General features: G+C 46.4%; 1 protein-coding gene across 2 annotated transcripts in view; it reads left to right on the top strand.

Annotated features, from left to right (window-relative positions):
- The first annotated feature begins 543 nt into the window (after positions 1-543).
- The window catches only part of CSRP1 (cysteine and glycine rich protein 1), a 142,526-nt gene continuing 118,350 nt past the window's right edge, over positions 544-24,719 (top strand). Inside the window, exons 1-3 of one of the 2 annotated variants that reach the window (XM_063954969.1) lie at positions 544-985; positions 2,035-2,066; positions 13,525-13,634. The gene's annotated coding sequence lies outside the window, so the exon portion shown is untranslated. The remainder of the gene's footprint in view (positions 986-2,034; positions 2,067-13,524; positions 13,635-24,719) is intronic. The other variant, XM_063954970.1, reaches the window with a different exon arrangement.

Below are 24,719 nucleotides of genomic sequence, written 5' to 3'. Positions count from 1 at the left end.
CACTATTATGTGGCATAATATGAATCAGGGGCACTACGTTTGGGTTAATGTGCATAAGATTGTAATACTGTGTGGCATAATTTGAATTGTGGGTACCATTGTGGTCACGCCCCTTCCTTGTGTGACCACACCCCTTTTTGCAGTGCGCGCTATCCCTTTTTTACAGATGGGAGGGTGCAAATGTATTATTGCAGGGAGGTGCCAAACACTCTAGCACCGGCCCTGGTTACACCACAGGTTATACTCATAGGTTGAGTGATTTAAAGTGCCATTGTCCTTCTATTTACACCCTATTGTTTAACAGAAGTGTAGCCCTACTGGTAATTTTAATATATATATATTGTAATATATTGTGTAAACATATGCATATGTAGTCTGTCATATTACATAGGGCATGAAGTGAAGGAGTTAACCTCATGTGCTGCAGTATGTGGGGAGAAGTTTCTAGATTGCCATGAGGCCAGGAGATCATTGGGGAGAGCATGAGGACGGAAGGGAAAAGGGCCCCTGCGCATGCTGTGACAGTTAGTCCCACACAAACGGTACCTGTGATAGAGGCAGCATCCCGGCGGGCAGCTCCGGTGACAGAGCAGAGAGCGGGGTACGGAAACGCTGGCAGAGAGGCAGTCCTGGTAGCGGCGATGCTAGAGACGCTGCAGGCATGGAAATAGGCGCTGGCAAAAAGGTAGTCTCGGTGACAGTGAGGCTGGAGAACGCTGCAGGCAGACAAATAGCCCCTGGCGGAGAGGCAGTCCCGGTGATGTTGGAGAGCCAGAGAGCTGTGCAATAGAGGCGTAGGCAACCAGAGTAAGAGGGAGAACGGTGAGGAGTGAGATCCTGTCAGTGCTGAGGACTCACTGATTGGTACAAGAACTACAATAAGAGGTACCTACACTATCTGTCTTACAATAATCAGACAGAGGGGGTGGAGAGGCAGAGCGTAGAGGAACAAGAGGAACAGGAGGAGTCGGGGGAGCTACCAGAGGTGAGTAACTATCCGTTGTGTCGCCTCCCCCTGGCAAGTTAACTCCTTCAGTACTAAAGTGCCCCAAATGCTTGAATCCTCACTGCATTAACTGTATATATTATAAATGTTTCAAATGAACTTTAATTTTAGAGTCACCATAAGCATTCTTCTGTATTATATGGACTGTGGCCAGTTATAGACTACACATTACTATATAGACTGTGGCAGATTATATACTACATACCCAGAGATGCTACAGGTGCACTATTGTCACATATAGACTGAAAGCCCAGAACTGTAGAGCCTGTTAAAGTAGAAAACTGCGAAAGGAAGCACCCATATCGGGATAGCTATTGAAATAGAGACATTCCTGAAGGAGGGGCAGCTATAGACTGAAAGAGAAGTAACTATTTAGCGAACTGAAGTCATACCGTTTCTCTTATCTACCAGCATAACGAAAAGATAGAAACGCCTGAGAGTAATGATAGACTTTACTAGTAAAGCCTCACGACACAGAGAAACTGATCATACTAAATCTGGATAGCTGTCAGGGACAATAGGATGTGTATATGCTTTGATATAGCCAGCTGGTGACCATTTACCATCAGAGAGGAAAGTCAGTAATAACCAGCCCGACCAGTCAGAGTGGAAAATTAACCCCTAACTGGAGGTTAAGAGGAAAAGTGAGTTATAATAACAGTGTCATCGCTGAGTAAAGTAAAGGAAGCAGTCCAAGGTGGATATATTCTATAACTGAGGCAGTATAACTGTAGCATGTAACAACTCGGAAACCATGGGCCCCAACAGTGCACAAATGTTTGTATAAACACCCGGGTCGATCTCATTTTTTAAAGATCTGATATGGTACCAGAGGTATTTTTTTGTAATGCATGCGAATACATTGTATAGGATGGGGAGAGTAGAGTATAGTGATTAACTTGTGTAATAATTATTATATAGGTGGGAATGTTTGTTGGAACGGTCTAAAGAATTTATTGACGCTGATAACCCAACTATAGTTGTACAATAAAGCTGTTATACTTACCACTGCCCTCCTCTTCTGCTAGGGGACCCGACATGCCTAATGGAGAGAAAACAGGTAAATGAATTATTGGATTGTGTGTAATGCATTACATAGGCGCTTACACATTAGATACGGCTTACCCAAACAAGCCGAGTGATATAACACAATAGTTAATAGTTTGGGTGGAGGCACAAAGGTAGTTGATAGTAACTCTCTCGAACAGCTACCCCAGAGCAGAGCAAGGGGGTTACAGAAGCAATCTTTGTTTACCCAAACTACAGGAGATCCAGCAATGTGTATGCTCGCCTCCTTTGTTACAGATCTGGCCAGACAGGGTGGCTCTCTGTGGCTCATTTAATTGGGTGTGGTATGTTAGATAGACAAAACTTAGGTCGACAGTGTCTAGGTCGACCACTGTTGGTCGGCAGTAAGTAGGTCGACCTGGTTTCTAGGTCGACAGGGACTCTAGGTCGACATGTACTAGGTCAACATGACAAAAGGTCGACATGAGTTGTTTCACTTTTTTGGGTGTCGTTTTCTCCGTACAGTGATAGGGAACCCGAATTAGTGCACCGTGTTCACTCGCCATGCTTCGGGGCAAGGTTACCGTTCTTAATTGTAGTCCATGTGGATTGTAATGTATGAAAAAGTTCAAAAGATGAAGAAAAAAAAGTGAAAAACTCATGTCGACCTTTTGTCATGTCAACCTAGAGCATGTCAAACGAGAGTCCCTGTCGGCATAGAAACCATGTTGATCTACTTACTGTCGACCAATAGTGGTCAACCTAGACACTGTCGACCTAAGTCTTGTCGACCTAGAGACCGGATCCCATTTAATTACCTTGATTAGAAAAAGTGTCATGTATTCCTATGCCTTAAAACACAGAATAAAGCAAAATACATCTCTGCTATACTGGGGGTATAACTAGAGCAAACCAAACAGTTGAGTGAAGATTCTCTGCTCCTAGGTTAAGAAGTAATTTTCTACTGGGGGTTCACAGTGGGAACTGTTGTTTTGAATTGTATTACTGAAGCAAGCTGAGATGTTTATCACCCATTCTGTTCAATAAACCACTGTTGGTATTCATTTGCCAATGTGCCTGAGTGATTTAGAACTCCGTATCTTCACACCGGCCAAAGCTGGGGAGGCCCAAGTATGAACTGGTTAGGACCGGTGAGGCTTAACTATGGAGGTGAATGGTAGAATACATGAGTTGGATATATGAAAGTCTTGGTACTAACAGAATCTGTAGTATCAGGGATAGTTCTGTAAGTAGTAGAGCTGGTAACAATGGGACAGAACTCTGAGGCTTGAATGGAACTCTGAACAGGAATGGGCAGGGGCGGATTGGGAACAAAAAGCGGCCCTGGAAAAATTTGTACTAGTGGCCCCAGATGGGCAGCACCAGAGGTGTAAGGTCTAGCCATGGACAATGCCAGCAGCACCCTCCCTCCAAGACCTTCTAGATAGTGGGCATGTCCAGCATCAAGGGGGAAGTTAAAAGGAAATAAAATTAAATATTATGAGCACATTATATGATACACCTTTAGAATTTAGGAAACAATATAATTCTTTAGAAAGATATATTTTCTTGCTTATTACACCAACCAATCACTATTCACTCAATCTTATATGTCAGCCAAGCAAGCAGACAGAGCATACTCTAGATCAGGTGTGGCCAACCAGTCAGTGACAAAGAGCCAAAAAACCTGGTTAGGTACATCAAAGAGCCAACATTGAGCCGATTGCGTGCATGCAAAAAAGGAATGTGGCCTTGTGCCTGCTAGACCACACCCCTGGTATAAAATACATTGAAAGGGGCGTGGCTTGGATGGAGAAGAGAGCAGACATGTCTCTGCTGCTCTCCTCTCTCCAGTGTTCTTCACTATAATAATTCGGGGTACTCACCCCCTGGATTTCCTTTCTGGGGGCTCCCTGTCCCTCCCTGTGGGTCCCCTAAGCCCTGTAGTGTGTGCTGCGGAGCGGTTTTCACCGCTCTTGCAGGTTGCGGCCTTCACACAGGCGGAAGCCGGGGACTCGCGTACTCCCGGAGCCCGCGTCTTGAGCTCCACGGCGGGAGTGCGGTGCCAGGGAGCGGCGCGGACCCTGCAAACAAGCTCCGGACCACTCAGAAGCCCCCCACGGACCTCCGGAGCGGACACCCGCCGAGGCAGAGGGTCGGAGGGACACCGGGCAGCGGGAGTCGGAGGTGGAACAGACGGCCAGTGAGACTCGGCAGCCATCTTTGACCCTTCTGGTGTGCTGGAATTGAGGTAGCAGGGTGCTTTTGCAGCGGTGGGGGTCTCTGGGTTGGGGCTTATTCAAGTTTGGTGGCCCTCCGGCATTGTTCCCTCCCGGCTCCTACCCTGGGGCGGGATTGGTGCATTTATTTTCTTAAGTGGAGTAACAGACCTACACTAGACACCAGTCTTTTCTACTGCACCTGCCCCATCTAGTGGCCTCTAGATGCAATAGCCCACATTTCTTTCTCAGTGTGCTGGATATATAATACATATTGCTCTGCAGACTTCATCGGACCGCAGATTTCCAGGTTCCCGCCGAGTCGATCGGCCACGATGTCCACATGGATGAATAATATTATGTTCTGATAGCTATGTGAAGGCTCCACCTGCGCCCGAATGTTCTTATGACATGATATGACAAGTCGACAATTCTGTGGATCCTTCCTAGATTGACGCTACAGACGCCTCCTACCTCCGGTTCCTCTACCTTTGTCATTCAGCGCTGCTATGCCTCCCAAGAAATACAAGGCTGCTAAAACTGTTTCCCAGGTGGCGTTCTTTAAACCTTCTCCCTAGGCCGCTAAAGCTAAGGACGCACGGAGTGGCGCCTCTAAACCTGCTGCTCTCGTGTTCTCACCGCTTAGAGATATGCCGGCCCCGGCCACTGCACACACCAGCTCCATTGACGACAGCAAAGCACTTACGGTGGGTGCTATGAAGCAGCTCCTAACACAATTTAAGGATGAAGTCGCGGCAGAATTTAGAGCGACTATGAGGGAATGCCAGCGATCTATTGACGAAATCGGAGGTCGCACCGATCACCTAGAAATGAAAATGGGTGAAGTGGTGTCGTCGCACAACGACCTAATCTCTTCACACGAACTGCTCCAAACTGAGGTCACGACGCTTAGAGACAAACTCTCGGATGTTGAAGACAGATCGAGGCGTAACAACTTAAAGCTACGAGGGGTTCCGGAAACTGTCGCTAATAGCGCTTTAAACGACTTTGCAGTTGACCTCTTCAGCAAACTCCTTCCTTCAAACCGCCCCGCGGACTTCTTAATTGATCGTATCCATAGGCTTCCAAAAGCCAGGAATGCCCCCGATGGTGTCCCCCGGGATGTCCTTATGAGGCTACACTATTACCATGTGAAGGAGGCTTGAAAGCTGCCCGACCCTCGGATGCTGCGTCAGAGGCTTTGGGCTCACTTAAAATTTTCGGAGACCTGTCCCCTGCTACTTTGGTGAAACGGCGCTCTCTTTACCCCATCACATCTATGCTACGGAAAGAGAACATTCTATACAGATGGGGATTCCCTACGAAGTTGCTCATCTCCCGAGAGGGGTCCACAGTCGTTATAACGAACGTCGAGGAGGGTAAAAAGATCCTAGCATCATGGGAACTCTGCAAGTTCTCCTACACACACATCTCCCGACCGGGGCCTTCAGCGGGACTGGGCCTAATCGGCTGCAGAACTTTGAGTATTGTTTGATTTGCTGCACTTGCTTTGTTTTCATGTTTCCTAATTAGTTTGTCATGTCGTATATTCCTATGTTGCATTAACTCCTTGGCGTTTATCTGAGGAGGTTGTTTATGTGAATTTTGAGTGCTTCTAGAATGTTTTTCAGTGTTGCCTCCTCATCGGTATTTCATTGTTTACTGTCTGTCTCTGCTACCCCGACTGCCACCCACATTTCTTTGTTGGCTGGGAATTCTACTTAAGTTTCATTCACTCCCGGTAGCGGTCGGGGGCCCGGAGACGGGGTGACGAGAGACCACATTTAGTTTAACTTAGGTTCGGGTGCGGGCGGATTGCCACTACCTGCCACCGTTTAACTCTGAGTCGCCATGGTTAGGCGTCCAATTGTGCCCCCGAGAGGGGTTAAGGTTCTGTTTATTCTTTCTGTTATTTCTTTCTGTATTCCTTTTCTCTTTTGTCCTTTCTTTTCCCTTTCCTCTCTATTTGTCCGGGTATGTTACACACACTTTTTACTTGCCAGTTGGGTTTGATAGGAACGTATTCCCTGACAGTTTTACATTATGGTTAACATTGTCTCTATAAATGCAAAAGGGCTTAATTCCCCGCACAAGAGGATATTAGCGATTAATTATTTTCATAAGCTTAAAGCTCAAATCATAGCAGTCCAAGAAACTCATTTTATTAAATCTGCCCCTCCGCGGTTTACTAATTAGAGATTCCCCCATTGCTATTTGGCTAACGGGCCGGCTAAGAAGGCGGGAGTGGCAATCTTGATATCTCAGCATTGCGCGTTCTCCCTCGCTTCGCAATATTGCGACCCTGAGGGGAGAATCCTTATTCTAGTAGGTACTCTTGAAAACAAAGAGGTGACATTAGTTTCCTGCTATGCCCCTAACACCAAGCAACTAGCATTTTGCAGGAAACTCTGCGCTAAGGTGCAACAATTGGCTAAGGGTGCTTTACTCTTAATGGGGGATTTCAATTTGACTTTGGACCCTTTAGTCGATAATTCTGGCAAGCGACCCTCGCTCTTCAGTCAGCTCTATAGGAATGCAAAGGGCTTTAGCCAGCTACTGGCGGAATATGATCTTTTAGACCTCTGGCGCGTTAAGCATCCAAGGGAAAGAGATTACATATTTTATTCCTCGGCGCACGCATCCTACTCTAGAATAGATCTAGCATTAGCAGATAAGTGGACCCCACAGTCCATCCGTAAAATAGTCATCCTTCCCATGTCCTGGTCGAATCACTCCCCACTATTCATCGTATGGGATATATATAATAGAAAGGTTACCCCGGCCCCCTGGCGTTTGGGTAAACTCAGTCTTCTTCAGCCGGAGACCACGCAGGCGATCCAATCCACCTTAGATTATTATCTTTCTAAGAACTCTCCCCAGGAGACGTCTATCTTCACATTCTGGTGCGCCCTCAAAGCAGTGACACGAGGGACGGCAATTCAAACAGCGGCTAAACTTAAACGGGCATATCGCAAACAATTTGAACAAGCGGAACTTACAGTCGCCTCCCTGGAGAGTTCTCACAAGGCACATCCGCACGATAAAGACCTTCTTAAGTCTTTGAAAGAAGCAAGGGAGGCAGTGAATGTCTTTTATCTTGCAGAGGTTAAACACAACCTTCATAGATTGAACCAAAAATTTTAGGATCTAGACCGAAAATTGCTAAGAAGACTCTTGTTCGGCCTAAACTGTCTGGGGGGATAGCTTTCCCAGATATAGAAAAGTACCATGTGGCATGTCTGATAAGTCAGTCTAGGGACTGGTTTGACACCACGAGTCTGAAGCCTTGGGTTATTCTGGAAGCCTCATGCTTGGACGCTGTTTCTCTCCCTGATATGTTTTGCTTGCCACTGCCCGCTGCTCGGAGAAGGGCCAAATCCTGCAAGTCTATTAAAACGACCATAGATTCCTGGCATAAATTAGTACTCTCTACAGAAGAGCTTCATTTACCCCTGCCTGTCGTTAACTGCTCTTATGTCATTGATCCCCAATGTTTCCCTAGTGGAGTGGACTCAGAAGGGGCTCACTACCGTGGGTGATTTATTTGAAGGGGACGTCTTGATGTCCTTCTCTCAATTACAAGAGAGATTTGGGATTCGGACTCAGGATTTCTTTAAATACCTGCAGGTGAGAAGTTGGCTGCACTCATGTACTCCCTCACATCTCCACAAATTGTCTCTTCCGGCTTACATAGTCAGCCGACTGGAGACACCCTCGCATACATATGGGATTACGTGGTGGTATCAATTTCAAATGACAAACGGCCCCCATATGAAATTGAAAACTCAGACTTTATGGGAAAGAGATTTGAACAGGTCCTTTACTGAGGCAGAGTGGGATGGTATATTTGGGTCTTGTTTTAAAGTCTCCAAGTGTGTTAACCACTCAGAAATGTTTTACAAGCTTATACAGAGGGCCTATTTCACCCCTGCCAAACAGCACAGAATCTGGCCCTCCCAATCTAAATCATGTTGGAGGAAATGCGGCTCCACGGGGGATATCTTTTATGTCTTTTGGGCATGTCCTCGTATACAACCACTTTGGAGAGAAGTTTTAAATATGGCCGGCATGGTGTTGGGGCTCAGCATCCCAATGGACCCAGCTGTGGCGCTATTTCACTTATACGTAGATCGCCTCTCCGCAGGTAACCGTTATGTCTTGGGGCATATTCTGATAGCCGCTAAAGCGGCTATAGCACAGTTATGGAAATCTGAGAGTGTTCCCACCTTGGAGCTCATCCAAAATAAGATCCACAAACATTTCATTTTTGAAACCGCGGAGGCTAAATACTCCTCATCGGCTAACTCTATCCACGTGAAATGGTTGGGATGGTCTGATTATAGAAGTAGAGTAGGTAGGCTAACAGTATATAGCTCTCCAATTGACATGTCCGTGCTCGACCTCTCCTAGAATGATCTCTATGAGTAAGCCGTGATACTAGATATGTCCTCTTCATGCCTCCTCTTAGTGCTTTCTCCTTTTCTCGTGTCTGTACGTTCGATGTAACCAATTGTATACCCCTTAGACTGTGCGTTGCTTAAGTTTGCTTAAGGTAACCATTCCGGACTTCCCCTGTGTTTCCCTATTTCTTTATTCTGTTCCCCATTTCTGTGTGTAAACACTTCAATAAAAAATGTAATGTTTAAAAAAAAAAAAACATTGAAAAAGCCAGAACAACATAAAATAATTTTTTTAAAGCCAAATCCATTGAAAAAGCCACTTTTACATAATAAACTTCAGCTCCCCCATGTGTCACTCCAGCCAGCTCCCCATGTGTCACTCCTGCTAGCACCCTCCTGTGTCACTCCAGCCAGCTCCCTCGTGTCACTCCAGCCAGGTCTCCCATGTGTCACTACTGCCAAGACCCTGCTGTGCCACTCCAGCCAGGTCTCCCATGTGTCACTACTGCCAAGACCCTGCCGTGTCACTCCAGCAAGCTCCCCCATGTGTCACTCCAGCCAACACCCTCCTGTCACTCCAGCCAGCTCTTCCATGTCACTCCAGCCAGCTATCCCATGTGTCACTACTGACAAGATCCTGCTGTGTCACTCCAGCCAGGTCTCCCATGTGTCACTACTGCCAAGATCCTGCTGTGTCACTCCAGCCAGCTCCCCCATGTGTCACTCCAGCCAACACCCTCCTGTCACTCCAGCCAGCTCTTCCATGTGTCACTCCTGCTAGCACCATCTTATATCACTCCAGCCAGCTCACCCGTGTCACTCCAGCCAGCTCTCCCATGTGTCACTCCTGCTACCACCCTCCTATGTCACTCCAGCCAGCTCTCCCATGTGTCACTCCTGCTACCACCCTCCTATGTCACTCCAGCCAGCTCTCCCATGTGTCACTTCTGCCAACACCCTCCTATGTCACTCCAGCCAGCTCTCCCATGTGTCACTTCTGCCAACACCCTCCTGTCACTCCAGCCAGCTCTTCCATGTGTCACTCCTGCTACCACCCTCCTATGTCACTCCAGCCAGCTCTCCCATGTGTCACTCCTGCTACCACCCACCTATGTCACTCCAGCCAGCTCTCCCATGTGTCACTACTTCCAGCACCCTCCCGCATCACTCCTGCCAGCACCCTCCTGTATCTCTCCAGCCAGCTCTGCCATGCGTCGCTCTAGCCCACCCTCATGTATCACTACAGCCCCCCCTCCCCCATCAACTCATGCCATTGCAGCAGTCCCTAATGTGTCCTCTGTTTGTTTGTGGGTGTCTCACCTCTAGTATCCAATTCCTTCAGTTTTCAGTCCCTGTAGTGCTGCTGCGTGTCTGGCTGGAGTGCAGCGGTTTCTGTATCTGTTGTGGTCACATGATTTAGAGTGTTGGGAGCCACATTTGAATAAAGAAAGAGCCACATGTGGCTCAAAAGCCATTGGTTGGCCACCGCTGCTCTAGATCATCTGCAATCACAGGCTAAGTGGCAAAGAAATTTTCATATATGCAAATTATTTTGCGTCTTATTCATTATGTCTATAAATAGGACCACATGTCCTCAAACAAAACAGGCCCCGGGGGTGCGTCGGCCCACCGGGTATCTTCCCTGTAAGCCCTATGGTCAATCCGCCTCTGTGAATGGGTGATATGAGATAAGACTAGTGAGGCTTGCTTATGGAGGCTGTTGGTGAACGGTAGAATAGATGACTTGAATATATATGAGTGTCTTACTAACTAACAGAGTCCAAGGTATATGGGATAGTTCTATAGGTAGTAGAAATGGTAAAAATGGGACAGATCTCTGAGCTGGAAGTGATGAGTCTTGAATGGAATTTTGGACACTGGACAGGTACCAGCAGTGCTGTGTGCAAGAAACAGCATTGACACCCCCCCATATACAAAACAGGGTCAATGCACATGCCAAAAATATAGGAGCATGGCTTCATGGGGAAAGGGCATGGCCACAGAGCTCCCTTTTACACATTACGTTAGGCAGAGCTCCTCTTTACACAGTACGGCAGGAATAGTTCCCTTTTATACATTACGACAGCAGAGTCCCCCTTTTTACACATTACGGCAGAAGAGTCTCCTTTTTCACACATTACGGCAGCAGAGTGCCCCTTTTTTACACATTAGGCAGGCAGTGTCCTACTTTGTACACATTAGGCAGGGTCCCCCTTGTTTACACATTATGGCAGTAGAGTCCCCATTTTTTAGACATTACAGTAGCAGAGGCCGCCTTTTAACACATTACAGTAACAGAGGCTTCATTTTTACACAGTAAGTAGGCAGAGCCTCTTTTTGCACATTATATCAGCAGTCAAACTTTCTGTACACATTGGGGGGGAGGTGTGTGTGTGTGGGTGTGTGTCTGTGTCTGTGTGTCTGTGTCTCAGTCACCTGGGGTATGCGCGATCCAGCATCCAGGCATCTCACAGCCTCTCCTCGGGTCCGTGACCTGCCAGCTGCGCTGACGCTCCACAGTCTTATACTGAAGCTGCAATACACAGCCGCTGGTGCCAGCGGCTCTCACGAGTGGAGGGGAGGATTACTGCTGCACAGCTCGCACTCCCTTACAGGCACAACGAAACTCAGGGGCAGTGAGACAACGGGAAGGTGTGTAATGCCACATGGCGCTCCACAGTCCTATACTGAAGCTGCAATACAGAGCCGCTGGCTCTAGTGGCTCTCAAGAGTGAAGGGAGGGGGGGGATGATTGCTGCACAGCTCCCACTCCCTTACAGGCACAGCGACACTCAGGGGCAGCGGGACAATGGGAAGGTGTGTAATGCCACATGGCGCCTATGGCAGTGCTCCCACTCCCTTGCGGAGGTGGGAGACAAGTGGTGGAGGCAGGACTTTAAATAGTCGCTGACTGGCGAGAGCGGCCTTAAGTGCTTTAGTGCTGTGGGCAAGGCACCATCGGCACACACCTAGTTATGGCCCTGGGTACCAGTGATACATTGGACACTGGTCTGGAATTGGTGGCACTGGACACTAGGCTGGGACATGTGACAATGAGGCTGGGCACCAGGTTGGTACCAGTGAGATGGAGACTGGACACTGGACTAGATCCAGTGGTATGGGAGACTGGGTTGGGACGATTGGTACTAAGACTGGACACTGGGCTGGTACCGGTGAGGTATGGACTGGACACTGAGATGAATCTGTGTATTGGACATTCGTCCCTTGTGTTGAAAGCAGTTTTTTGACTCATCTCCTGTGTCTATCAAGATAACATTATATGGTCCTCTCAAGACGAGTTTGGTGAAAGTTGTAGCACCTGTAAAATGGTCAAATAACTGTGATTGAGAACAATGGGTGCAGAAGTAGCCAAGTTCATTATACTCATTGCGGCAGCGAAGGTGCGGAAAGTGCGCCCGCGACTATGTGTGAATGTGTGCATAAACAAGCACATGCATTGAAGTCTATGGATCAGCCAGGCGTGTTCGCACTATGCCGCGATGTGTTTGCCCATGCGTATGCATAGCGACAAAGATGAGCATGGATGCATCTGTAATTGATTTTTCACTTTGATTTTGTTTAACCACTTGCCTGGCATGGTCGCATCAGATGCGACCATGCCTGCAAGTGCTTTATCTGACCTGATCGCACAGGATGCAACCAGTCAGATAAACAGTGTTAGCAGCGGCAGGGAATGGAAACTTCTCCACGCTGCTCACATAGGGACCGGAAGGTCCCTCTGACTTCCAACACCCAGGCCCAAGTGTTGCCGTGCAGCCGATCATTGCTGATCGGTCAGCACAGCAGGATCCCCCACCCCCAGTGGCTGCAGACAATAGCAGCTGCTGATAAATGTGAATCATCGCCCCCAGGCCCCCCTGTGTACCTGGCAGCTGAACGGGCTCTAAAAACTAAAGTCACGATGGTCGCAATATTCCGATGGTCGCAATGTTCCTGATCGATGTACCAATGTTTGGGGGAGAATTTTTTTTTTTTATTATTATATATTTTATTTTAACTAAAATCATTTTGGATAGGGTTAAATTCATGTTCTTCACCTAATTCACTCATACAAAAACCTGACAATTTCTGAGCGGTTTTTGTGGAGAAAAAAATTGTCAGTTAATTGGTTAAGGTTAAGCCCTTATAGTCGAAACATGGACAAAGTCCTCCATCTTTTTTCTTCATGAAAAGGGATCCTGCTCCCACAAGGGAAGATGAGGGACAGATGAAGAATTTTCCCAAATTTTTAGACATTGCCTGAGTCTCTGGCAAAGACAAATCATAAGTGTAAGCCTTGGGAGGAGTCTTCCCTGTGGTCAATTCGATGGGATAATCCCATTCCTGGTGAGATGGAAGAATTTAGTCTCCTTGCTTACTGAATATGTCTATAAATTGCTGATAGGGCAAGGGTAACTTCTCAGACTTGGATACCCCAGAAGAATTGAAGGAAAGGACAGCGTTTGAAGCAGGACAAATTCAAAGATGTAATCTGTAGTGACATCCAATACAACTAAAGACTATGTTTCAGTAGCCAGGGAAGTCCGAGAACTATGACTGTAAGGCTTTTGGAATCATTAAGAAGATACTTCTTTTGAATGCAAAGTGCCTACTCAGAGCTTTAATGGCAGTGCTTGACTAGTCACAGCTCATTCAGGAATGTGGCTGCCATTGACTGCCATGAGGGAGATTGGCCGTGATTGGACTTTGGTAGGTGATTGATATCTCTGAACATAATCCAAACTAGTAAAATTCCATGTGCATCAGAAACCAGTAATGCCGAATGAGATTTAGGACTGCTAGGATATTCCAATATCATGTTGCTGGTAGAATCAGAATTCTGTGAAGAATTGGCAGCTACTCCTAATTTAAGTTCTCATTTATTATTTAGGAGCAGGAGTTTCCCAGACAGAGAGAACAGGATGTGACCAAATGTTCTGAAGAACCACAATAAAGGCATAAATCCTCTTGACATAATCTCTGTTATTTCTCAGGAATAAGGTGAGACAGGTTGATTTACAGAGGCTCTTCACGGGATAGTGATGGAAAACTTGGGCGTGAAACTCATTGAAGCTTGAAATTAACCTTCCTGCTTTCCAGGGCATGCTCTCTATTGCTTAAGTCAGCTTTGTTGTAGAGTGAAATTAGGTCATCTAATTTACGAGGAAGGTCGCGGGTAGCCAGATTGTCTCTGAGTCTATAGGAAAGACCACTCCAGAAGACCACTCCATAAGTGCATCCTCATTCCAGTTTAACTCAGATGCCAAGGCTTGAAATTGAACAACGTATTGCCTTACAACTGTATTGCCATGGTGTAACTGTAGAATGTCCACAGAAGCAGATGTTATTTTTCCTGGCTTATCAAAGATTTCTCTAACGTCCTAAGTGGATGCTGGGGACTCCGTAGGGACCATGGGGAATAGCGGCTCCGCAGGAGACTGGGCACAAAAGTAAAGCTTTAGAACTACCTGGTGTGCAATGGCTCCTCCCCCTATGACCCTCCTCCAAGCCTCAGTTAGATTTTTGTGCCCGAACGAGAAGGGTGCACACTAGGTGGCTCTCCTGAGCTGCTTAGTGAAAAGTTTAGTTTTAGGTTTTTTATGTTCAGTGAGACCTGCTGGCAACAGGCTCACTGCATCGAGGGACTAAGGGGAGAAGAAGCGAACTCACCTGCGTGCAGAGTGGATTGGGCTTCTTAGGCTACTGGACATTAGCTCCAGAGGGACCGATCACAGGCCCAGCCATGGATAGGTCCCAGAGCCGCGCCGCCGGCCCCCTTACAGAGCCAGAAGACAGAAGAGGTCCGGAAAATCGGCGGCAGAAGACGTCCTGTCTTCAACAAGGTAGCGCACAGCACTGCAGCTGTGCGCCATTGCTCTCAGCACACTTCACACTCCGGTCACTGAGGGTGCAGGGCGCTGGGGGGGGGGGCGCCCTGAGCAGCAATAAAAACACCTTGGATGGCAAAAAATGCATCACATATAGCTCCTGGGCTATATGGATGAATTTAACCCCTGCCAAAATACACAAAAAAAGGGAGATAAGGCCGCCGAGAAGGGGGCGGAGCCTATCTCCTTAGCACACTGGCGCCATTTTCCCTCACAGCTCCGTTGGAGGGAAGCTCCCTGGCTCTCCCCTCCAGTCACTACACTACAGAAAGGGTTAAAAAAGAGAGGGGGGCACTAATTACGCGCAGTATTAAAAATTACAGCAGCTATAAGGGGAAAAACACTTATATAAAGTTATCCCTGTATATATATAGCGCTCTGGTGTGTGCTGGCAAACTCTCCCTCTGTCTCCCCAAAGGGCTAGTGGGGTCCTGTCCTCTATCAGAGCATTCCCTGTGTGTGTGCTGTGTGTCGGTACGTTTGTGTCGACATGTATGAGGAGAAAAATGATGTGGAGACGGAGCAGATTGCCTGTAATAGTGATGTCACCCCCTAGGGGGTCGACACCTGAGTGGATGAACTGTTGGAAGGAATTACGTAACAGTGTCAGCTCTGTATAAAAGACAGTGGTTGACATGAGACAGCCGGCTACTCAGCTTGTGCCTGTCCAGACGTCTCATAGGCCATCAGGGGCTCTAAAGCGCCCGTTACCTCAGATGGCAGATATAGACGCCGACACGGATACTGACTCCAGTGTCGATGGTGAAGAGACAAATGTGACTTCCAGTAGGGCCACACGTTACATGATTGAGGCAATGAAAAATGTTTTACACATTTCTGATAATACGAGTACCACCAAAAAGGGGTATTATGTTCGGTGAGGAAAAACTACCTGTAGTTTTCCTGAATCTGAGAAATTAAATGAGGTGTGTGATGATGCGTGGGTTTCCCCCGATAACAACTGATAATTTCTAAAATGTTATTGGCATTATATCCTTTCCCGCCAGAGGTTAGGGTGCGTTGGGAAACACCCCCTAGGGTGGATAAAGCGCTCACACGCTTGTAAGAACAAGGGCTCTACCCTCTCCTGAGATGGCCGCCCTTAAGGATCCTGCTGATAGAAAGCAGGAGGGTATCCTAAAATGTATTTACACACATACTGGTGTTATACTGCGACCAGCAATCGCCTCAGCCTGTATGTGCAGTGCTGGGTTGGCGTGGTCGGATTCCCTGACTGAAAATATTGATACCCTAGATAGGGACAGTATATTATTGCCTATAGAGCATTTAAAAGATGCATTTCTATATATGCGTGATGCACAGCGGAATATTTGCCGACTGGCATCAAGTCTAAGTGCGTTGTCCATTTCTGCCAGTAGAGCAGGCCTGGCCAACCTGTGGCTCTCCAGCTGTTGTAAAACTACAAGTCCCATCATGCTTTGCCACAGTTTAGCTATTAAGGAATGCTAAAACCGTGGCAGGGCATGCTGGGATGTGTAGTTTCACAACATCTGGAGAGCCACAGGTTGGCCAGGCCTGCAGTAGAGGGTTATGGACACGACAGTGGTCAGGTGAGGCGGATTCCAAAACGGAATTTGGAAGTATTGCCTTATTAAGGGGAGGAGTTATTTGGGGTCGGTCTTTTCAGACCTGGTGGCCACGGCAACAGCTGGGAAATCCACGTTTGTACCCCAGGTCGCCTCTCAACATAAGAAGTCGCCGTATTATCAGGCGCAGTCTTTTCGTAGGCAAGCGGGCAAAAGGTTCCTCATTTCTGCCCCGTGACAGAGGGAGAGGAAATAGGCTGCAGAAATCAGCCAGTTCCCAGGAACAGAAACCCTCTCCCGCCTCTGCCAAGCCCTCAGTATGACGCTGGGGCTTTACAAGCAGAATCAGGCACGGTGGGGGCCCGTCTCAATGAATTTCAGCGCGCAGTGGGCTCACTCGCAAGTAGACCCCTGGATCCTTCAGGTGATATCTCAAGGGTACAAATTGGAATTCGAGACGTCTCCCCCTCGCCGTTTCCTAAAGTCGGCTTTAACGATGTCTCCTTCTGACAGGGAGGCAGTTTTGGAAGCCATTCACAAGCTGTATTCCCAGCAGGTGATAATCAAGGTACCCCTCCTGCAACAGGGAACGGGGTATTATTCCACACTGTTATGGTACCGAAGCCGGACGGCTCGGTGAGACCGATTCTAAATCTAAAATCTTGAACACTTACATACGGAGGTTCAAATTCAAGATTGAGTCACTCAGAGCAGTGATTGCGAACCTGGAAGAAGGGGACTACATGATGTCTCGGGACATCAAGGATGCTTACCTTCATGTTAAAATTTACCCTTCTCACCAAGGGTACCTCAGGTTTATGGTACAGAACTGTCACTATCAGTTTCAGACGCTGCCGTAGGGATGGTCCACGGCACACCGGGTCTTTACCAAGGTAATGGCCGAAATGATGATACTCCTTCGAAGGAAGGGAATTTTAGTTATCCCTTACTTGGGCGATTCCCTGATAAGGGTAAGATCCAGGGAACAGTTGGAGGTCGGTGTAGCACTATCTCAGGTAGTGTTGCGGCAGCACGATTGGATTCTCAATATTCCAAAATTGCAGCTGATTCCGACGACTCGTCTTCTGTTCTTAGGGATGATCCTGGACACAGTCCAGAAAAAGGTGTTTCTCCCGGAGGAGAAAGTCAGGGAGTTATCCGAGCTAGTCGGGAACCTCCTATAACCGAGCCAAGTCTCAGTACATCAATGAAATGGTTCTGGGAAAAATGGTGGCTTCCTACGAAGCAATCCCATTCGGCATATTCCACGCAAGAACTTTCCAGTGGGACCTGCTGGACAAATGGTCCGGGTCGCATCTTCAGATGCATCAGCGGATAACCCTGTCACCAAGCACAAGGGTGTCTCTCCTGTGGTGGTTGCAGAGTGCTCATCTTCTAGAGGGCCGCACATTCAGGACTGGGTCCTGGTGACCACGGATGCCAGCCTGCGAGGCTGGGGAGCAGTCACACAGGGAAGGAATTTCCAGAGCTTATGGTCAAGCCTGGAGACATCACTTCACATAAATATCCTGAAGCTAAGGGCCATTTACAATGCTCTAAGCTCAGCAAGACCTCTGCTTCAAGGTCACTCGGAGTTGATCCATTCGGACAACATCACGGCAATCACCCACGTAAACAGACAGGGTGACACAAGAAGCAGGAGGGCAATGGCAGAAGCTGCAACGATTCTTCGCTGGGCGGAAAATCATGTGATAGCACTGTCAGCAGTATTCATTCCGGGAGTGGACAACTGGGAAGCAGACTTCCTCAGCAGACACGGCCTCCACCCGGGAGAGTGGGGACTTCACCCAGAAGTCTTCCACATGTTTATAAAACTCGACAAGTATTGCGCCAGGTCAAGGGACCCTCAGGCAATAGCTGTAGACGCTCTGGTAACACAGTGGGTGTACCAGTCAGTGTATGTGTTCCCTCCTCTGCCTCTCATACCCAAGGTACTGAGAATTATAAGATGGAGAGGAGTAAGCACTATATTCGTGGCTCCGGATTGGCCAAGAAGGACTTGGTAACCGGAACTTCAAGAGATGCTCACGGAGGATCCGGGGCCTCTACCTCTAAGAAGGGACCTGCTCCAGCAAGGACCCTGTCTGTTCCAAGACTTACCGCGGCTGCGTTTGACGGCATGGCGGTTGAACGCCGGATCCTGAAGGAGAAAGGCATTCCGAATGAAGTCATTCCTATCCTGATCAAGGCCAGGAAAGATATAACCGCAAAACATTATCACCGCATTTGGCGAAAATATGTTGCGTGGTGCGAGGCCAGTAAGGCCCCGACGGAGGAATTTTCAACTAGGTCGATTCCTACATTTCCTGCAAACAGGAGTGTCTATGGGCCTGAAATGGGGGTCCATTAAGGTTCAAGTTTCGGCCCTGTCAATTTTCTTCCAAAAAGAACTAGCTTCAGTCCCTGAAGTTCAGACGTTTGTGAAAGGAGTACTGTATATACAGCCTCCTTTTGTGCCTCCAGTGGCACATTGGGATCTAAATGTAGTTTTTGGGTTCCAAAAGTCACATTGGTTGAACCACTTAAATATGTGGAGTTAAAATATCTCACATGGAAAGTGGTCATGCTGGGGGCCCTGGCCTGGGCCAGGTGCGTGTCAGAATTGGCGGCTTTATCCTGTAAAAGCCCTCATCTGATTTTCCATTCGGACAGGGCGGAATTGAGGACTTGTCCTCAGTTTCTCCCTAAGGTGGTTTTCAGCGTTTCACCTGAATTAACCTATTGTGGTGCCTGCGGCTACTAGGGACTTGGAGGACTCCAAGTTGCTAGACGTTGTCAGAGCCCTGGACATATAGGTTTTCAGGACGGCTGGAGTCAGAAAATCTGACTCGTTGTTTATTCTGTATGCACCCAACAAGCTGGGTGCTCCTGCTTCTAAGCAGACTATTGCTCGTTGGATTTGTAGTACAATTCAGCTTGCACATTCTGTGGCAGGCCTGCCACAGCCAAAATCTGTAAAAGCCCATTCCACAAGGAAGGTGGGCTCATCTTGGGCGGCTGCCCGAGGGGTCTCGGCTTTACAACTTTGCCGAGCAGCTACTTGGTCAGGAGCAAATACGTTTGTAAAATTCTACAAATTTGATACCCTGGCTGAGGAGGACCTGGAGTTCTCTCATTTGGTGCTGCAGAGTCATCCGCACTCTCCCGCCCGTTTGGGAGCTTTGGTATAATCCCCATGGTCCTTACGGAGTCCCCAGCATCCACTTAGGACGTTAGAGAAAATAAGAATTTACTTACCGATAATTCTATTTCTCGTAGTCCGTAGTGGATGCTGGGCACCCATCCCAAGTGCGGATTGTCTGCAATACTGGTACATAGTTATTGTTACCAAAAAATCGGGTTATTGCTGTAGTGAGCCATCTTTTCTAGAGGCTCCTCTGTTATCATGCTGTTAACTGGGTTCAGATCACAAGTTATATGGTGTGATTGGTGTGGCTGGTATGAGTCTTACCCGGGATTCAAAATCCTTCTTAATTGTGTACGCTCGTCCGGGCACAGTATCCTAACTGAGGCTTGGAGGAGGGTCATAGGGGGAGGAGCCAATGCACACCAGGTAGTTCTAAAGCTTTACTTTTGTGCCCAGTCTCCTGCGGAGCCGCTATTCCCCATGGTCCTTACGGAGTCCCCAGCATCCACTACGGACTACGAGAAATAGAATTATCGGTAAGTAAATTCTTATTTTTTCGCAATGTAGAGATGAACTCAGAGTAGGTATATTTGACAATTCTTCTTGGATATCTGGAAGACTACCTAATGCAGGGGAGAGCCCCCAGACTCCTAATAGAGCAGGATTTTTTTTCATACAGAGGCACGTGCCTAGGGGCGGCACTTGTTTGGGGGCCGCACTTGGACGATTGTGTTGGTAACCTCAGGCCAAAAAGTACCAGTAACTGCAAAATATTTCCACTGTACTGTACCATATGCCATCTTGAATGATGTGTAAGTGGGTAGTACATGCACATACTGCCCCTGTAAGCATTCCTACTTAGTAAATATGTTTACATAATTAAAAAAAAAATGTCAAATTGTTTTTTTTTTTATTATTCTATTCAATTGGCTATCATCAAATGAGGGCTTGTAGACAATCAATAAAAATAATAAAATTAGGCAGAAGGGGGAGCCGGCCACCCTTTAAATCCACCTCTGCATATGCTATTATGGTATACGTATAAGACTACGCATTTGCTTTACATGATGTACACCTGGTGGAAACACAACTATTTTTCAGCTGTACACCTTGAAAATTCCCTATTTTAAAGCAAACAAATTACATTTAATTACAAAGGAATTAAGCGGAAATTGCAAAAAAAACTTTATTTATATTTAAGATACATAATAAATGGAAAAAAAATAGATTTTGGGGTATTTTGAGGCCAATTTGTTTAACCCCCAAAATTGCATGTATTTATTCACCCAAATAAGCTAATTGAAGACTTCCAAATGTCTAATATGTCATTAGGGGTGGCTGGCAAGGGGTTCTGAAGCATGTCCTGACATTTTTACCTTAGAATATTGGGGGTCATTCCGAGTTGATCGTAGCTGTGCTAAATTTAGCACAGCTACGATAATGAACTCAGACATGCGGGGGGACGCCCAGCACAGGGCTAGTCCGCCCCGCATGTTAGTGCCGGCCTCCCCCGCAGAAGTGCAAAGGCATCGCACAGCGGCAATGCCTTTGCACTTCAAGAGTAGCTCCCGGCCAGCACAGCTTTAGCTTGCTGGCTGGGAGCTACTCATCTCTCCCCTGCCCGCAGTCGCTGCGTGTGACGTCACGCAGCTGCTGCGAGCCACTCCCCGCACGGTCTGGCCACGCCTGCATTGGCCGGACCGCGCCCACGAAACGGCGGGCAAACGCTGCCGTTTCGCCACCTCCCGCCCATCGACCGCCTCTGCCTGTCAATCAGGCAGAGGCGATCGTAGCACAGCGACGGGCGGCCATGCGCCGGCGCCCTGCGGCGCCGGCACATGCGCAGTTCTGACCCAATCTCTACGCTGCAAAAAACTGCAGCGTGCGATCGGGGTCAGAATGACCCCCATAGATCTTCCCTATTTTTCACACCTCCATGGTGATGTGCACAAAAACAAAACAAAAAAAAAATGTCAATTTCATCTGAAAAAGCAATGCAAGTTTGGAATTGTATTGGCTGACTTCAGCCTCACGGTTATATCACTTCCACCCAAGCCTATTGTGAGTGACAGGTAAGCCGGAGAATGCTGTTACAGCTTTTGGCGTCACTCATATCCTTAGTAACGTGCAAACAGGTTCACTATTAGTGCAATCAATAATTAACTGATGACATACACATGAGTTTGGGAGGTACACACTCCCATTCCAAGGGGTATAAATACACAAGAAATATTAAATATTTTTTATAACTTTGTGCATTAAACAAAGTGTGTGTACATTCACACAATTCATTTATGTTTCATATACACCTTATACACACAGCCTGAAGGTCATTTAATACAATATTTTTAATAACTTTGTGTATTAAACAAAGTTTGTATACATTGGCCCTCATTCCGAGTTGTTCGCTCGCTAGCCGCTTTTCGCAGCAGTACACATGCTAAGCCGCCGCCCTCTGGGAGTGTATCTTAGCTTAGCAGAATTGCGAACGAAGTATTCGCAATATTGCGAAAAGATTTTTCTGTGCAGTTTCTGAGTAGCTCGAGACTTACTCTTCCAGTGCGATCAGTTCAGTGCTTGTCGTTCCTGGTTTGACGTCACAAACACACCCAGCGTTCGCCCAGACACTCCCCCGTTTTTTCAGCCACTCCCGCGTTTTTCCCAGAAACGGCAGCGTTTTTTCACACACTCCCATAAAACGGCAAGTTTCCGCCCAGAAACACCCACTTCCTGTCAATCACACTCCGATCACCAGAACGATGAAAAAACCACGTAATGCCGTGAGTAAAATACCAAACTTCTTAGCAAATTTACTTGGCGCAGTCGCAGTGCGAACATTGCGCATGCGCAATTAGCGGAAAGTCGCTGCGATGCGAAGAAAATTACCGAGCGAACAACTCGGAATGAGGGCCATTGAGCCATCAAAAAACAAAGGTTTCACTATCTCACTCTCACTCCAAAAAATCTGTACTTCGGAATATTCCCTATTTCGGAATATTTGGATATGGGATACTCAACCTGTACTACAATATACAATTCATAGATATGGCATACAAATATAAAAATTTATAAAAATATTACAGTACACTCAAAAATGACACCTTAAAAACCTAAAAAGGTTTACAAAATAAAGATGTATTTACTTTATTTTGTAAACGTTTTTTGGTTTTTAAGGTGTCATTTTTGTGTGTACTGTAATATTTATATACATTTTTATATTTGTATGCCATATCTATGAATTGTATATTGTAGTAATAACAATTGATCTCTGCCCCCTGATTATTGAAAATACCATTTTATACACTAGGATTTATGTAATCTATTATAACAAAATGGCCGAAGCATAGGTACACTATTAGTATTGAACTACTAGGAATTGTGATGTTAGTGTATTAGAATGCTTAATATTTGTAGACACTCCCTTACTAATCTGTGTAAGCCTGAATCTTCAGTGATGGTCCCTAGGACCAGGGGGATGCTGGGAAGTGGGTGGTCCAGTGTGCAGTGTGCCTGGAGTTGGTGATGGAATAAAAACAGCACAGCTGTGAACTCACATGTCTCTGTGTCCTGATGACTGGATTTACAAACATATGAACAAAACATGGTGTCAGAAGAAGTTTAACTTGGACTGCTAGTGCTCTCAGAGTGTGAAAGAGTCTTGCAGAAGTCTGTAAGGCTGTGCTACTCAGTGTCTGCAAAGCCTGCTGTACGCTCCTCTCTTCAAACAGTGAGTAACCATGGATAAACTGGCTCCTCCAACCGGCATGCTGATTCTGGTAACTTGTCTGAAAACTGGAAAAGATTTAAGCAAAGGTTTAATATATATCTTGCTGCATGTGGAGCTGATACAGAGGCTGACAAAACTAAGGCATCCATTTTCCTCCATGTGATAGGAGAGGATGTGCTGGACATTTATAATAGTTTCAGTTTGCTGAGGGGCAGAATATGGTGATATCTTCTATAATGCAAAAGTTTGAAGATTACTTTGTGCCAAGTAAAAATGTGACATATGAAAGATATAAGTTTTTCACATGTGATCAGAAGTCTGGAGATGGATTTGATCAGTATGTTACAGAGCTGCAATCACTCAGTAAAACCTGTGAGTTTGGTGATTTAAAGGATTCACTGATTAGAGATCGTATTGTCTGTGGAATACCTGATAATGGACTCAGAGAGAGAGACTGCTGAGAGAGCAAGACCTAACACTAGACAAGGCAGTGACTATGTGTAGATCTGCAGAAATAACTAGATTTCAAGCCAAAACGTTACACAAGGAAGCTGATGTACATGTAGTGCAGACAACAGAGCCAAGCAAACCTCCATTCTCAAGAATGACGCAGTCTAAGCCACAGTCTAATAAGGAAATGTGTAGTAGATGTGGAAATGCTCACAATCCTAAAATGTGCCCGGCTTATGGTAAAACCTGCATGAAATGTGGTAGACTTAATCACTTTGCCAAATGCTGTAAAATTAAAAGTGAAACCAAAGTGCATGCTATTAAACAAACAGAGGAATTCTTTGTGGATTGCATTGAACATTGCAGTGCAGATAAGAAAGAATGGATTGTCCCTTTAACTGTGAACGAGATTGTCATTCCCTTTAAGCTTGATACTGGCGCGCAGGTGAATTTAATATCGTTTCAAGACTATAAGACTTTTAGAGTAAAACCTAAATTCATCCAGCCAAAGTGAAAGTTATAGGGTACACTGGGGAGGAAATTCCTGTGAAAGGTACATGCTTAGTGACACTGAAATATAAGGAACAACAGTTTAAAACATCTCTACTGATTGTGGATAAAAATGTGCAACCGATTCTAGGATTAAGTTCCTGTGAGAAACTAAGCTTGCTAAAGAAAGTTTTTATGGTGACATCACAAGTAGAAGATGACTGCAAATCGATGTTTACAGAATACAGAGACTTGTTTGAAGGTCTAGGTTGTTTGCCTGGAGAGCATAAAATAAATATAGACATGCAAGTTTCTTCAGTGATACACCCCTGTAGAAAAGTGCTGTTTGCGCTGAGAGAAAAACTGAAACAAGAGTTAAATCGCATGGAAGCCTTGGGTGTGATACAGAAAGTTGATGAGCCTACTGAATGGGTAAGCTCCTTAGTAATTGTTGAAAAGAAAAATGGACAACTCAGAATATGTCTAGACCCCAAAGATTTAAACAAAGCTATTAAACGAGAACATTTCAAATTAACCAACCAGAGATGAAATCATGTCGCAATTTGCGGGAGCAAAATGGTTCAGTAAATTGGACGCATCTTCAGGATTCTGGCAAATGAAGCTAGATGAGGCCAGCTCAAAGCTTTGTACATTTAATACACCAGAAGGTTGATACAGATTTCTTTGACTACCATATGGAATATTGTCTGCTCCAGAAGTATATCACAAAAAGATACACATGATTTTTGAACATATTCCAGGTGTTGAAACAATGATGGATGACATTATTGTCTGGAGATCTACAAAGGAAGAACATGATTCTAGATTGAGACAAGT

Source organism: Pseudophryne corroboree, chromosome 2 (genome assembly GCF_028390025.1).
Source record: "Pseudophryne corroboree isolate aPseCor3 chromosome 2, aPseCor3.hap2, whole genome shotgun sequence".
NCBI classification, from domain to species: Eukaryota; Metazoa; Chordata; class Amphibia; order Anura; family Myobatrachidae; genus Pseudophryne; species Pseudophryne corroboree.
This window is presented reverse-complemented; position numbering and strand designations above follow the sequence as displayed.